Raw genomic sequence first — 13,775 nt, forward strand, 5'->3', positions numbered from 1 at the left:
AATTCAAAGAGGAATCAGGGGAGAGGCAAAACCAGCCCTCCTGGATGAATCAGCATCCTTTAAGTCTCGCCTTCCTTCCAGAAGCCCCATTCAAGCTGATGCCTTCATCCCTCTGACGTCTAGAGGCAAGGCAGTCTGGAAAAGGGAGTTTGAGGACCAAGAGAGTGGATGGTGGATCTAGCAGCCAGCACTTTGTAGTTCCCTAACCCTGTTGAGGAGCTGCTCTGGCTGTATGCATTGTATACATTATTCCACCTGCTGTATGTATATGTCTGATTCCTGAAAGTTCTTAGTAGGTACATTGGTCCAAAAATGATATGATGGATAGTCACAGTATAGAATCTGATAGCCTTCCAGGCCTACATTTCATGTAAGGTCCATACAACCAAAGGTCAGTCATTTATCACCAGTATGACCTCTTCTGCTACTGATGATTGAAAGTCAGGACTTTTGGTGAGACTTTCATGACCTTCAGAATAGCAGCCCAACCCAGCCTCATCCATCAGGCAGTTGTGTGTGTGTGTGTGTGAGAGAGAGAGAGAGAGAAAGAGAGAGAGAGTGTGAGGGAGAGAGAGAGAGAGAGGCAGAGAGAGGAGAGAGGAAAGGGGGGGTATGTACTGGTACTTAACTCAGGGTCTGGGTCCTATCCCTTAGTGTTTTTGCTCAAGGCTAGTATTCTAGCACTTGAGCCAAAACTCAACTTCCAGCCTTTTACTGGCTACTTGGAGATAAAACTCTTATGGACTTTGCTGCCCTGGATGGCTTTGAACTTTGATCCTCAAATTTATCAGCCTACTGTGTAGCCACTGGCTACTCAGAGGTGAGCCACTGGCACCTAGCTTTACTCATGGTATTCTATTTTATCTAAAATTAAAACTTCCTTAATTCTATCCATCTAGCTCTATCATTTATCCATCTAGTAGGTAGATACTTTTCTCCCACTGTCATTTGCCAGGATGATAGTGTGGTTGAAGGACTAACTCTGAACAGAGGATCTGGGTTGTTGTCAGATGCCAGGTCTTTCACTTTAATTAAATTACTTGACCCCAATCAGTTTTCTCACCTGTGAACTGGGGAGAAGCTTCTACACTGACATTGACATGAAGTTGACATGGGTTCTGCTTCTGACCCTGGTGGCATATGCCAAGTGCTCATGAAAGTGTTAGATGCTAATATGGATGAGTGCAGAACTTGGCACCCAGTTGCTGGTTGATAAATGTTGAATTTGTTCTCCTTTATTAAAGAGGGAAAATTAATCTCTTTGCTACTTTATAACCACTTGACACTTCTGACACCAGATTCTGCAGTGGTTATAGCTGGGTGTCTGACTATCTAGTTCAGTTCTGACACTGTCTACTTGGAGAAAGATCAGCCTGCACAGACCCATAGGACAGTCCACCCTCTACTTCAGTTGCAAGTCTTGGATTGTGACCTGTGCTTCTGGATATAAATCAAAGATCCGATACATCTTTAAACTCAATGAAATTGTTAGAGCAGCCCACAGAAACTCGAGGGATTACATTACTCATATTTACCCGATTGTTTTTAACTAGAAATGATACAAATGAACTACAGATGAACACCAGACAAGGCCTATAGGATGTGTGTGGATCCTCTGTAGGAGAGTCTCCAAACCATGATCTTCAGAATCTCAGATTCCTGATTAGCCTGGCAGCGATGTGAAGGATGTGGTGGTAGAGATGGGTGCCTGTTTACTATAAGGTGGGAAATACTGCAGCTGATTTCTAGGCTGAGCAGGAAGGGTGGAGGAAGAAATGTGGTTGCAGGGAAGAGACAGGTAAGGTAGGAAGGAAGGTTAAATGCATCTCATCTTAGTGCTTCTCTTGTTGAACAAGTAAACCTTGTTTATGAGCACAGAGGATAGGAGGTGGGGCTGCCGGCTTGAGACCAGCAAAGGGGAAATGAGCCTCTTGGACAGTGCCAAGTGAGTGCTTTTTGAGGCCTCGTGCTTAGTTCTGTACAGACATCTGTCCAGCTCCCTTGTTCTGAGGACCATGTTCATCACTGGTTCCTGGCAATGCTTTTTCAAGCCATCCTGGGACTTGTCAAAACATAACCACCAGATGGCGCCAGGGGGGCATTGCTGAAATGTTGGCTTTAAAAACTTAGAAAGCAGAGAAGCCTCTTTCCTTTCCATTCCTTTCCTCTCCCCTCCTTTGTTTTTAGAATGTTATGCCTCAAACTTGAGTGGCGAAGAGGTACTTTTAGGCAATGAAGCTCACACAGTTCTGAATGGCATATAGTTATATATGTATAAATATTAAATAGCATACATTTTCTTCTTACACAACTAGGCAGTCAAACAATTTAAAACCACAGATTAAAAAATTAGAAATTAAAAACCACAGATTAAAAAAATGCAGACTACTCTACTCAGTTTAGTAGCCAAGTATGGTGGCATACACCTGTAATCCCAACTACTTGGGAGGCAACGATTGAGAATATTGTGCTTCAAGACCAGCCTGGGTAAAAAGTTAGTGAGACCCACCCCACCTCCACCCATCTCAATTGGGTATGGTGACTTTTACCCATAATTTCAGCTACAAAAGAGGTACAAGTAGGAGGATCATAGTTTGAGGTCAGCCCTGGAACAAAATAAGACAACCTGTCTGAAAAACAATGAAAGCAAAAAAAAAAGACCAAGAGTGTGGTTCAAGTGGTAGAGTGCCCGCCTCAAAATTGCAAAGCCCTGAGTTCAAACCCCAGTGCCGTCAAAAAGAAAATTACTATAAGATAATCATGACATGACCCATTATTCTGTTTGGTGAAATGAAAGCACTGAAAAAATCCCAGCCTGCCTTCATTGAATCTTTCTTCATGCCAAGACACAGCATTTTCTACTGAATCCAGCTCTTTGCTCCATAGCTCAAAGATTATTAATGTTGTGAAAAGTTGTGCCAACCCTATCATCGCTATAGTGAATGTGAAGCTGTGGGTGTGTGGAGGTATGCCTGGGCCCTGTGGTCACCTCGGTGAAATGGAATGTGAATGTGAATGTTTGAGATTTCTATAGCAATAAACACACAGAATTTTGATATTTTGAGGACTGTACTTCTACCAACAACTCTGTGTTAAGCCTAGAAATGGAATGCTTTTTTGGCAAACTTTCAGAACACATTTGTTTTTTTTTTTTTTTAATCACAGTGACACAGCCAAAAAAAAAAAACCAAACAAACTCATTTGAGGCTTTTACAGTACACCTGAGAAAAGCAAAGCAGTGTTTTTCTGTTACCTGGGACAGTGCCCTTGTACCTCCTGGCAGAACCCCTGGTTAACAGAGCCATAACCTGTGAAGGAGCCCAGGAGATCAGTTGTGCACTCTCTTTCTCTGTGATCTCTCTCACATCTCCTGAGCTAGGGACTGACCTCAAAAGATGGCTGTCTTTCTAGATCTCACTCGAGAGTGTCTGTTGTGAATATATTTATTCATTGTTAATATGTGTAACATTTAACCTTTTAAATGGTAGGATGACAACCTAAGTAATGAAGATCTGTCAGCTTTCACCGCTACTTATTTGTGACATAATGGTCAGCTGTAACTGAGACCCTGAAATCCTGGATTTGCACCTGTGGATATGCTCCATTGAGAGCTCCAGTAGAGCCACTAGACCCAATATCTGAAATGCACAAATCAATTTTGAGTCTCAGAAGTCCCATTGTAGGAAGATGCACTCAAGCAGTGAAACTCCAGGTGTACAGCGAAGGTATTTATTATTTTCTAGCCTACCACTTACATCCCAGGTTTCCTGGGTTTTCAATGGCCTGTCCACTTTGCCACATTCACTACCCACAGTTGAAGTTCTCAACTTCATGTCTACTTAGGCTTCTGCCTCTTCCATCTAAGAAATGAGAAAGTCCAACCTTTCTCTGAACCCCAGGCCGAAAGAAGCTTCCTCTCCCAGCATTTGGCTACTTACTGCAACAGCAAGGCCCTTTCTGTTTGGTTCTTCCTGTGTGCCATCTGTTTCCTTGTTTGCTTGTCTGACCCACTACTTGCTGTTTTCTGTTTCTGAATCCTGCTTATTTTGCATTGGACTTTACTTTGACTTTTCTTCTGGTTTTGATACTCTACTAGTAAGTAAATGCCTTGTATGTACCTAAGTGCAGACTCTCTCCTCAGTAGATGTAAGTTCACATGCACACGGAGCTGGGCCAGGAGTGGTTCTCAGGTTTAGTCTCTGAAATAGTGAACCAAAGGTCTCACAGATGGCAGTGGCATGAGGGAGTCATTAGCCATGTGTGGTCCACTTATCAACCACCAGGCTATTCATCCTGCAACTAATGATTTGATCACCAGCTGGAGGTACACACAGGGAGGACTATGCCCAGGGCAGGGTAGCTGGGTGGGTTCAGGACCTGTAGTGCTGGCTCTCATGCCCCGAGTCAATCACTCCAGCTTTCTGCCTCTGTAACATGTGCTCCCTACCTACCTTCCTACAGGGTGCCGTGAGGGTATGTCAGTCTACCAAAGGTTAGACTATGCAGGGCATAGAACGAGCACTCACAGAGATTCTGAGGTACTTGCATTACCCGATGCTGCCTCCTCATCCTGTGTTCCAAAGACAAGGGAGGAGCTACTTGGACCTAGTGCCTGTTAGTGGTGGTCCTGACCAAGTACTTCATCTTCTGTGTAGCACATCTCAACTTTCTTGGTCTCACTCTCTTGAAAAGGATCCATGACATCAAACGACTTTAGTATTTATGGGTTATACTTACTCATATGTATTGTGCAAATTAAGATAAAAATATTGTCAGGTTAATTTAAAATAATTATAAAACCCATAGTTGATGCCATAAATGCCATTGTGTGTGTGTGTGTGTGTGTGTGTGTGTGTGTGTGTGTGTGTGCACTTGTATGCATGTACATATACTTGCTGGTCCGGGGCTTGAACTTTTTTGCTCAAGTTAGTGTTCTACCACTTGAGCTATAGCTCATCTGCTTTTTGGTGGTTAGTTGGAGATGAATCTCATTGACTTTCCTGCTTGGGCTGGCTTTGAACTGTGATCCTCGTATCTCAGCCTCCTAGATTGCAGGCTTGAGCCACTGGCAATTTCTTCCTCTTCCTCCTCTTCTTGCTCCTTTCCTCCTCTTCCTCTGTTCTTCTTCCTCCTCCTCTTCTTCCTCATCTTCTTCTTTCTCCTCCTCCTCTTCCTCTTCCTAATGAAAAATAACTATTAAGAGAAAGGCTTAGCCCAATTACACCATTTTACATTTTTGTTTTGCTTCTTTGATGTTTGGCTCAGTAGTTGACAGCTGCATTGATTCTCCTGTCTGTTTCTACACTTTGTACCTGAAGAAAAGTGGCCTTGTCAGACTGGAGATTTCAGCCTCTGAACACAAAGAAGGCAGTGGCATAGAAAAATCAGTAATCCTCAACTTGATAGGCTTGTCTTCAGGGTGAGAGAAGAGAAAAAAAAAAGTCCCAGAATACCTTAGTCTCTTGCAAATATTGACTAATCTTGTAGTTTTGTTTATGAGAACAAACCTGCAAAAATACAGATGAATTGCAAGTTCAGAGAAAGAGGGCAGAGGTAGCTACAGGCAGGCACCATAATGGGCATTTAGGGCTTTGCAGCTTGTACCTGGAGTACACAGGGAAATGAATGCAGCTCCTCCTCTTGACTTGTTCTTTCACACTTCTAGTTTCCGTTTCTCAGAGTGGTAGATTGTAGGCAGTACCTCTAGGACACATTGTACCAAAGCTTCAGAAAGATGAATCCACTCCCATGCTGCCAGTGTTAAGTAAAGCACATTGGTAATTCTTGTAATGTGGGTTTGAACTATAAAAAGACACAAGAAAATATAAATCTGTGTACCATTTGGATTAAGCTTAAATCTACTGCAAGCAATTGCAAAAGCCAAACTTGGAGGATTGGAATCTCTAAATACTTCTTGTGAAAACCCTTTATATATAATTCGCTTCTTTCTGCAGCTTTCCCCACCCCTGCTAAAGAAAGGTGATATATATATATATATTTTTTATTTCCTTCTAAATCTGGTCACACGTTGCCACTCTGAATTATCATCCCCAGGTTGGCACAGTCTCAAAGCTGGTCCACTAACGGGTCACTTGGCCCAGTCCCCTGTCATTAGATGCATTTTGATTTTTTTGAACAATCTAAGAGAAGGTCAACAAAATAAAGTCAGAGATTTCCAGTCTTTCTGGACTGGACGCTGTCAGCTGTGGTTTCTCTAAACCACTTGTCTTTAAATTTTAAATTTTATATCCATCTCACGTTTGAGTTTCTCAGAGAGGATGGGTATCCAGGGAACAAGGAGGATGGATGGGAACTTCAAGGTCAATTCATTTTTCCTGGGCCTGTTGGAGACTCAAGGCAGGGAAAGCCCATGACGATTTTTAACTCCAAATGAATAGGATCCTCCTTGTCTTTGGAAAGAAAAGACCGTGTATCAGGGAGTTCCTCTACTTCCCCTTCCATACCCTGGTCACCATCTCAGTTCTGTCCCATTGTCCCTGAGGTGGTTATACTCAGAAGACTAGGCCTCCTTCATGGCCCCCACTTCTTTCAGACTGTTGGCCCAGACATGCCCCATCTTGCACATGGGGGAGGAAGAGGGGTTTTGAGCAAAAGCCTTCTGTGGCAATTGTGTCACTTCATGGTCTGCTGGAGTTATTGAGGCTGCACTGTGGAGTTTGAGTATCTAATGCTTGCTGTGTCAACACAGGTTGGCTGCAGCCCTTGGATCAGGCTGCAATTCCACAATGTAAAGTATGTGCCCAGCACCTCCCTGCCTGGAGGCGCACAGGAAGACCATCCCCACTGCCTGAGGTTGGGGTGAGGTGCTGAAAGAAAGGAAATGGAATTTCAGTACTGGTATTCCAAAAAGTGTAACTGTTCATAACTACTACTGCGCTTCTGGGGTTTCTATTTCCTGACTAAAGAGAAGCAGAACGGCCAATGTTAAATGTACCCTTCCCAGGTGTAGCACCTGTGGGCTTGTTAAAGAACCTGCACACAGGCAGCTATGCAGTTGTGGGGGATGATACAGTTAGAGGAAAAGAGTGTGGTGACTAAGTAAGTTCCTCAATTATTTATTGTTTGTGTCAGGAGGAGTTGGTATTCTTAACAAGAATGTGTGGTTTTCTCCTTCTGCTCAATTTCTGCTCTATATTTCTCTCCTCTCTGTTTCCAATTACTTTTCTCTAGTCTACTTTTATAACCCCTTTCCATACTCTGAATTTTTCTATTTATATATAACTTATATCCCATTTATTTATAAAAAATATGTGAGTTTGCTATATTGTAAGATATAAATCATGAGTGTGAGGAGAAAATTAAAACAGGCCAAGAAAGTATTACAGCAGGAATCTGAGACGTTTGCTGCAGCTGAGCATTGATTTAGATAGAATTCTTCTGGAGCAAAAGCAGGATGTCAGGGTATAGAGTTTTTATTTTTTTATTATTTTTATTTTTACTTTTTTTTGGGGGGTCCAGTCATGGGGCCTGAACTCTGGGCCTGGATGCTGTCCCTCAGCTCTTCAGCTCAAGGCTAGTGCTCTACCACTTGAGCCACAACGCCACTTCCAGCTATTTTCTTTTTGCTTATGTGGTGCTGAGGAATCGAACCAGGGTGTCATGCATGCAAAGCAAGCGCTCTACCACTGAGCCACCTTCCCAGCCCCTAGAGTTTTTATTTTTTATTTTACTTTATTTCATTTTATTTTTGGTTGGCTTTGGGGCTTGAACTCAGGGCCTTGGCACTATCCTTTGGCTTTTTTGCTCAAGGCAAGTGCTCTACCACCTTGAGCCACAGCTCCACTTCTAGTTTTCTAGTTAGTTAGAGATAAGAATCTCATCGACTTTCCTGTCTGGGCTAGCTTTGAACCACCATCATCAGATCTCACCTTACAAAGTAGCTAGGATTATAGGCATGAGCTGCCAGCACCTTGACTTTTAGATTTTTTTTTGTTTATTTGTTTGTTTTAACAAAGAAGAACAGCTGGACTTTTCTGAGAGTCTGTCATTATACCATCATTTAGTTTCTTGAGAATGAAGCTCTATTCTCTTCACCCACAGAGGACATGGCTTTTCAGGAAACCCAAAGGTCAGATCACAGACAGAGCCATGCTCCAGCTGCTGGCTGGATGTTGAACCTTTCAGTATCTTATTGGAGCTGGTCCAGAGCCTGAGAGGAACCACTTAGGAACTGGTCTATCCTCTCATTTTGGAGACCTGTCCAGGGCCAGAGGAACCTCTGCTAGGTAGTGGAGTGGAACTATCATGTTCACTGAAATAGCCCAGACTCTGAAAGACAAGTATTAAATATTTTTTTCCTCACATGAGAAAACTAGACCCTTAAAAGGTAAAAAGGAAAAAAAAATGTCACGAGTATAGAAGGGAGGCTGTTTGGGTAGGGGCCGGGATGGTGAAGGGAGAGTGATTGGTGAAGAATATGATCAAAGTTCATTCTTTATACACGTGTATGAAAATAGAACAGTGAGCCTCATTAAAACAAGAGCAGAAGAGCAGAAGAAAGTATAGTAGGGCTGAATATGATCAATATGTCTTAGGGGATATGATCAATATGCCTTATAGGATATATGGTGCTGCTGTTGCATTGAAACCCTTTTGTGCAATTAATATATTCTAATAAAAATATAAAAGGGAGGTGTTGTACTCGGGGAATTTCATTACTCTGGAAGGGGTAAAATGATCCTTTTGGAACTAGAACCTCTTCTCATAAAGAGCTCCAGTCCACCATGCCTGACTCTGAGCCATTTTGTTTGATCTTCTCCTTAGGGAAAAGGAGTTGCCTTGTGATACTGACTTTTGGAAGAGAATATTGAAATTGTGTCAGCACAGAATACTTAAAACCAGGATGTTGGAGGCTATGTTAGCTACGTAATAGCCATGTAAAATCTTTCTGTATATAATACTAGTTGCATATTGAAATGATAATATTTGAAGCTATCAGATTACATAAAATGTTATTAAAATTAATTTTGCTTGTTTTTAATTTTTTGTGTGTGTGCTAGAACTAAGGTTTAAACTCCAGACCTTAGCTTTTTTTTGTCAGTTGTGGGGTTTTGTCGGTTGTGGGACTGGGCGCCGTTCCTGAGCTTTCTTGCCCAAGGCTAGCACTCTACCACTTTGAGCCACAGCTCCAAGTCTGGTTTTGGGGTAGTTAATTGGAGATAAGAGTCTCCTGGATTTTCCTGCTCAGGCTGGACTCCAACTATGATTGTCAGCTCTCGGCTTCTTGAATAGCTTAAGATTACAGGCATGAGCCACCAGTACCCAGCTCTTGCTTACCTTTTTTTTTTTTTTCCCTTCTCAAGGCTGGCGCTCCACTGCTTGAGTCATAGCTCCACCTTCTTTTTTTTTTGCTGGAGATGAGATTCTTTAATTGGAGATGAGATTCTTAGAGATCTTTCTGTCCAGGCTGGTCTTGAACTGAGATGCTCACTCATATTTAAGCTTTCTGAGTAGCTAGGCTTCCAGGTATTAGCCACCAGTGCCCGGCTCTGCCACCAGTGTTCACATGTACTTGTATTTTAAACACCTTGAATTTCAAAAAAGCAATCCTTCGCAGTAAATTTCTGCTGAGTCCTCTAACTCCTGTCTCCTCTCTGGTTCTCTTTCAACAGATCTGACTCTACGTAGCATGTCAAGGACTACATTAATCACCACTTCCTTTACTTCCCTCCCACCCCCGCCCCCACCCCCAATGGTTTCCATTTCTTTTCCATTTGCTTACTCCAACCATCTGCAGTACACCGGTTTCAGGTGTTTTGAGCTATGTAGAATTTCTGTGTGTACAGATGTGTACTTGGACTTTTCTCTTTCTGAGAAACTGGAAGATGGTTAGTGAAGACCCACTCACTACTGTTACCACTGACTCAGCCTCCGGGGCATTGGGGGGTCTCTGGGGGGTCCCTGGAGCTTCCTCTCTCTGCAGTGCACAGTCCCATCGGAGTGCCCTGATGTGCCATTCCCTAGGAGGGAACAACCAAGTGCCGGAGGCCGGTGGCCATGCTCTGCCTCCACTGTCTGGTTTCCTGTAAAATAAACACATTACTTTATATTTTTAGGGAACAAAAAAGTGCTGCTATAGGGTTCAAAATTTTCATTCTGAACACTTTTCCGAAAACAAATTACCCCAGAGGAGCATTTTGAATATCCTGGTTACATCTTGGAATCTGTGATATACACCTTTTAGTATGGCACCTGTTAACAATGCAAAGCAAATTTCTTCAAGGCAGAAAAACAATCCAACAGTAGCAATGCCGAGTTTGTTCATTCAAACACAGCTATGTAAATGTGAGAAGTCATGAGATTCACCTCTGAGCTACCTGCTACTGAACCTGCAGCAACTAGTCTCTGCTGGCCCTGTTGATTTGAACATCATACCTTCCAGAGTGTTGAAAACTACTGCAAGTTGGATGAGTGGAGATTGGCTGCCCTCCTCCTCGCTTCTTCCCCGATCCTTCCAGAACCGCATTGGGGATGGCTTCACCATCTTATGCTTGAACAGGTACTGCTAAAACAAAACAAAACAACAAAATATTCAGCATCATTCCAATAGTTGAAAAAGAAAGCTCTTGGGGAAAGTAATTAACAAAATCTGCCTGTCTGTGAATAAGTTGCCATGACATTGTTATTTTAAGTCATCATTTTAGGCTATGTATTTGGATTCTCTCTTTGGCACCAACTAAGATTTGTGTTCTAAGCACAATTAGAAGAAATCAGTATAAATGAATTCCTTTCTTTTCTTTTCTTCCCCCCCTTTTCTTTCTTATCTATTACTTTGTTCAAATACATGGCTCTAAAGCAGACTCCCTTAACTTCCAGTTGTGCATATTAAAAGGATCAATCTCCATGTAGTAAGCTTTGAGGGAAACTGACAGAGCTTCAAGTAAGCTGATCATGTCTGCTGCTATTGTTTTGAAAAAATTGGGAGTAAATCTGTTGACAACACAGCTAGCTGCAGTGATATTTCCCATCCTTCATCGTACGTGCCCAAGAAGTGCAAGCTGACACTGTCTCCTGTGGCTGTCCCACTAGAATGATGTGTGTGCTAGGAGAGACTTTGGGCTTTCTTGTGGCCATATGAGGATGGATCCGTGTGTGTGTGTGTGTGTGTGTGTGTGTGTGTGTGTGTGTGTGTCCCTGCGTGTATATGTCCACGTGTGAAGTGCATTGGCTTCTAAAGTTTTTTTTTTTTGGTGGTGGTGGTGGTGTTTGTTTTTGCCAGTACTGGGGGCTTGAGTTCAGGGCCTGGGTGTTATCCTTAGCTTTTACACTCAAGGCTAACACTCTACCACTTGAGCCACAGCTCTACTTCTGGCTTTTTGCTAGTTAATTGGAGATAAAAATTTCACAGACTTACGCGCTTGGGCTGGCTCCAGACTGCAATCCACAGACCTCAGTATTCTGGTAGCTAGGATTACAGGCATGAGCCACTGGTTCCCAGCCTCAAATTCTTATTGTATAAAATTTTCCTAACAAAGCAATGCTGTTTTGACCTAATTTATTTGTTAAATGTTGCACTTTGTGTTTTGTTTGGTGGGGGAAGAAGAAAGGAAAGGGAAGTAGTTATTTCATTACAATAATGATTTTGCACTCACTTATTTTATTTTGTTGCCAGTGTCTATCCAACATAACAGCTCAACTCCTATTTGGAGTCTGATAGAAGGGTCCTTGTAGGACAGGTATCACAAACCTTATCAGGTAATAACAGATGCCACAAATTATACACTTGTGTTCATATGTGTGCTTCTGACTGTGGAAGGTAAAACACAAGTCTTTGGGAGGATTGCCAGTTAAATTATCATCATCCATACTACATACTGTTGTCCACTGGGCAACTGTATTACTTGAAAATTGAACAAGAGACTGATTTTCTTAGCTTTCGTGAATATCCATCATAAGATGGATTATTTTAGATTCTTTCCAAACTAATTTTTCCCTGGGTGCCCTTTTTCTACTTCTGAAGATCACATGGCCCTTTCATGTTTCAAAAGGAAACGTTCATTTGTAGTTCCATATTACTTGATCTCTACAAGGGCCTTACAAAATTCACTTGACTTTTATTCACAGAGAAAGTTAGCTTTGATGTCCTTTAAAGATAATTCGGCTAGTTGCTGATCAGCCAGTCAGTTCACCTAGCTTCAATCTTTATAGGATCTCTGATCTAGTTTTCCTACACTGTGATTAAAAGGTCGGCACCTCATTGGATTGCATTATGTAGTTATTCAAGTGGACACCTAAATTTCACTTTGTATAATGAGCCAGTTGTTCTATCAGGACCTATTATGTTTAGGTTTAGGCATGTTTTAGGCATTTTACAAAATGGTACACCTATGCAATTTTTTTTATTTTTTAGACATGACTGCTTCCTATATTGTAAATGTAAAGCCTCATTTCTGAACCTCCAAGTATATGATTATGTTCTTTTGATTGTATACGGCTTTTACTAGTGTGTATGTATGTAATTTTTTTCTCTTCTGAATAATTTTCTATTTCATGCTACTTCTGGGAAGTTTACTCTTTGGTGCTGTCAGAGAATAATTGGATGATTTGTGCAAATAATCTCTACCTGCAGGATGATGTGTTGCTAATTTAAGAGAATACTGTTTGAGATACAAGATTTATGGTTAGAACTTGAAATACATTAATCCCAACTGAGTTTTTGGTCAATTACTTAAAGAATTCTGTATGCACATTATCTTTTCTTCAAATGCTGTATAGTTTGCTTTTATTGAATGTCAGGTAGTAGAGACAGAACAATAAGAGTAGTTAAGATTTTAAAGGAAATAGTATCATATGATTAACAAATTATGAATTTGTAGAAATATGGGGATAAATAAAAAAATGTTTGTCTAAAATATAGTATCTAGTGACTTTTTGAAGCCCTTGAGTTCACATAAGCAAGTGATACTCCAAGACAAGAATCATGCCTCAGCAGGATCCAAGGGGAACTTACCAGTTCCACCTTCCTGGAGGAATAACCAAATGTAAATAAATGCTTGTAATGATCTTCTCTTGAAGTGCTCAGTTCAGCAGGGCAGGCGCCATTGGGACTCTTAACTAGAAGACATATTGGAAAGTTCTTCATTGGCAGAATGTATGGGATGGTTTTTCTTCATTATCTCACCATTGTGTCATCACAGTTATCTCGAATAAGCTAAAGAGTCTACCCTACTATAGAACAACTTCAGTTAACACTAACAATTTAGACATTTTTAAAATTTAAAAAGGTATCAAATAAGAACCAAGCAATTGCTGAAGGAGTCGCCAAACCATGAAGTTGGCTTACTTACAATGAGTCTATCAGTTTTAAAGACTTTCCACGGTGTGCAGCCATGGGGGTGGGGAGGGTGGGGAAAGGGCATCCTGTAGCATTACATGTGTCTTGTTTGTAAAGTGTGATGTGTACTGCAGATGTGTGTTCTCTGGGCTTTATGTATCTGTACAGTAGTTTTCATTTTTAATAAGTTGTGCACAAACTTGTTCCTGTGGTCTGAGGGGGAGAATGGAGGACCAGTTGCAGTACGAGAGTACGTGTCTCAAAGGATCTGGAAGTTACCTTCCCCTAGCCCGTGGAAACTTTTGGTTATCTCTTGGATTTTAAGATGAAGATTTATGGTACTCTGGCAGATTGCATGTTGTATAATTTGAAAAATACTAAAAATGGATAATAAAATTGAATTAAACTTTGGCTGGTCTGTGTTTCCTTATTTGGTCATCCTTCAGAGCCTTTCTTACTCAGGTTGTTAAAGTGGTAGGTG

At 41.5% G+C, this 13,775-nt stretch overlaps 1 protein-coding gene across 1 annotated transcript in view; it reads left to right on the forward strand.

The window, feature by feature from the left end:
• Positions 1 to 10,960, forward strand: part of Kif5c (kinesin family member 5C) — a 159,662-nt gene extending 148,702 nt beyond the window's left edge. Inside the window, exon 27 of the mRNA XM_013027945.1 lies at positions 9,633 to 10,960. The gene's annotated coding sequence lies outside the window, so the exon portion shown is untranslated. The remainder of the gene's footprint in view (positions 1 to 9,632) is intronic.
• The last annotated feature ends 2,815 nt before the right edge of the window (positions 10,961 to 13,775 follow it).

Source organism: Dipodomys ordii, unplaced genomic scaffold, assembly GCF_000151885.1.
Source record: "Dipodomys ordii isolate 6190 unplaced genomic scaffold, Dord_2.0 Scaffold5, whole genome shotgun sequence".
Classification (NCBI taxonomy): Eukaryota; Metazoa; Chordata; class Mammalia; order Rodentia; family Heteromyidae; genus Dipodomys; species Dipodomys ordii.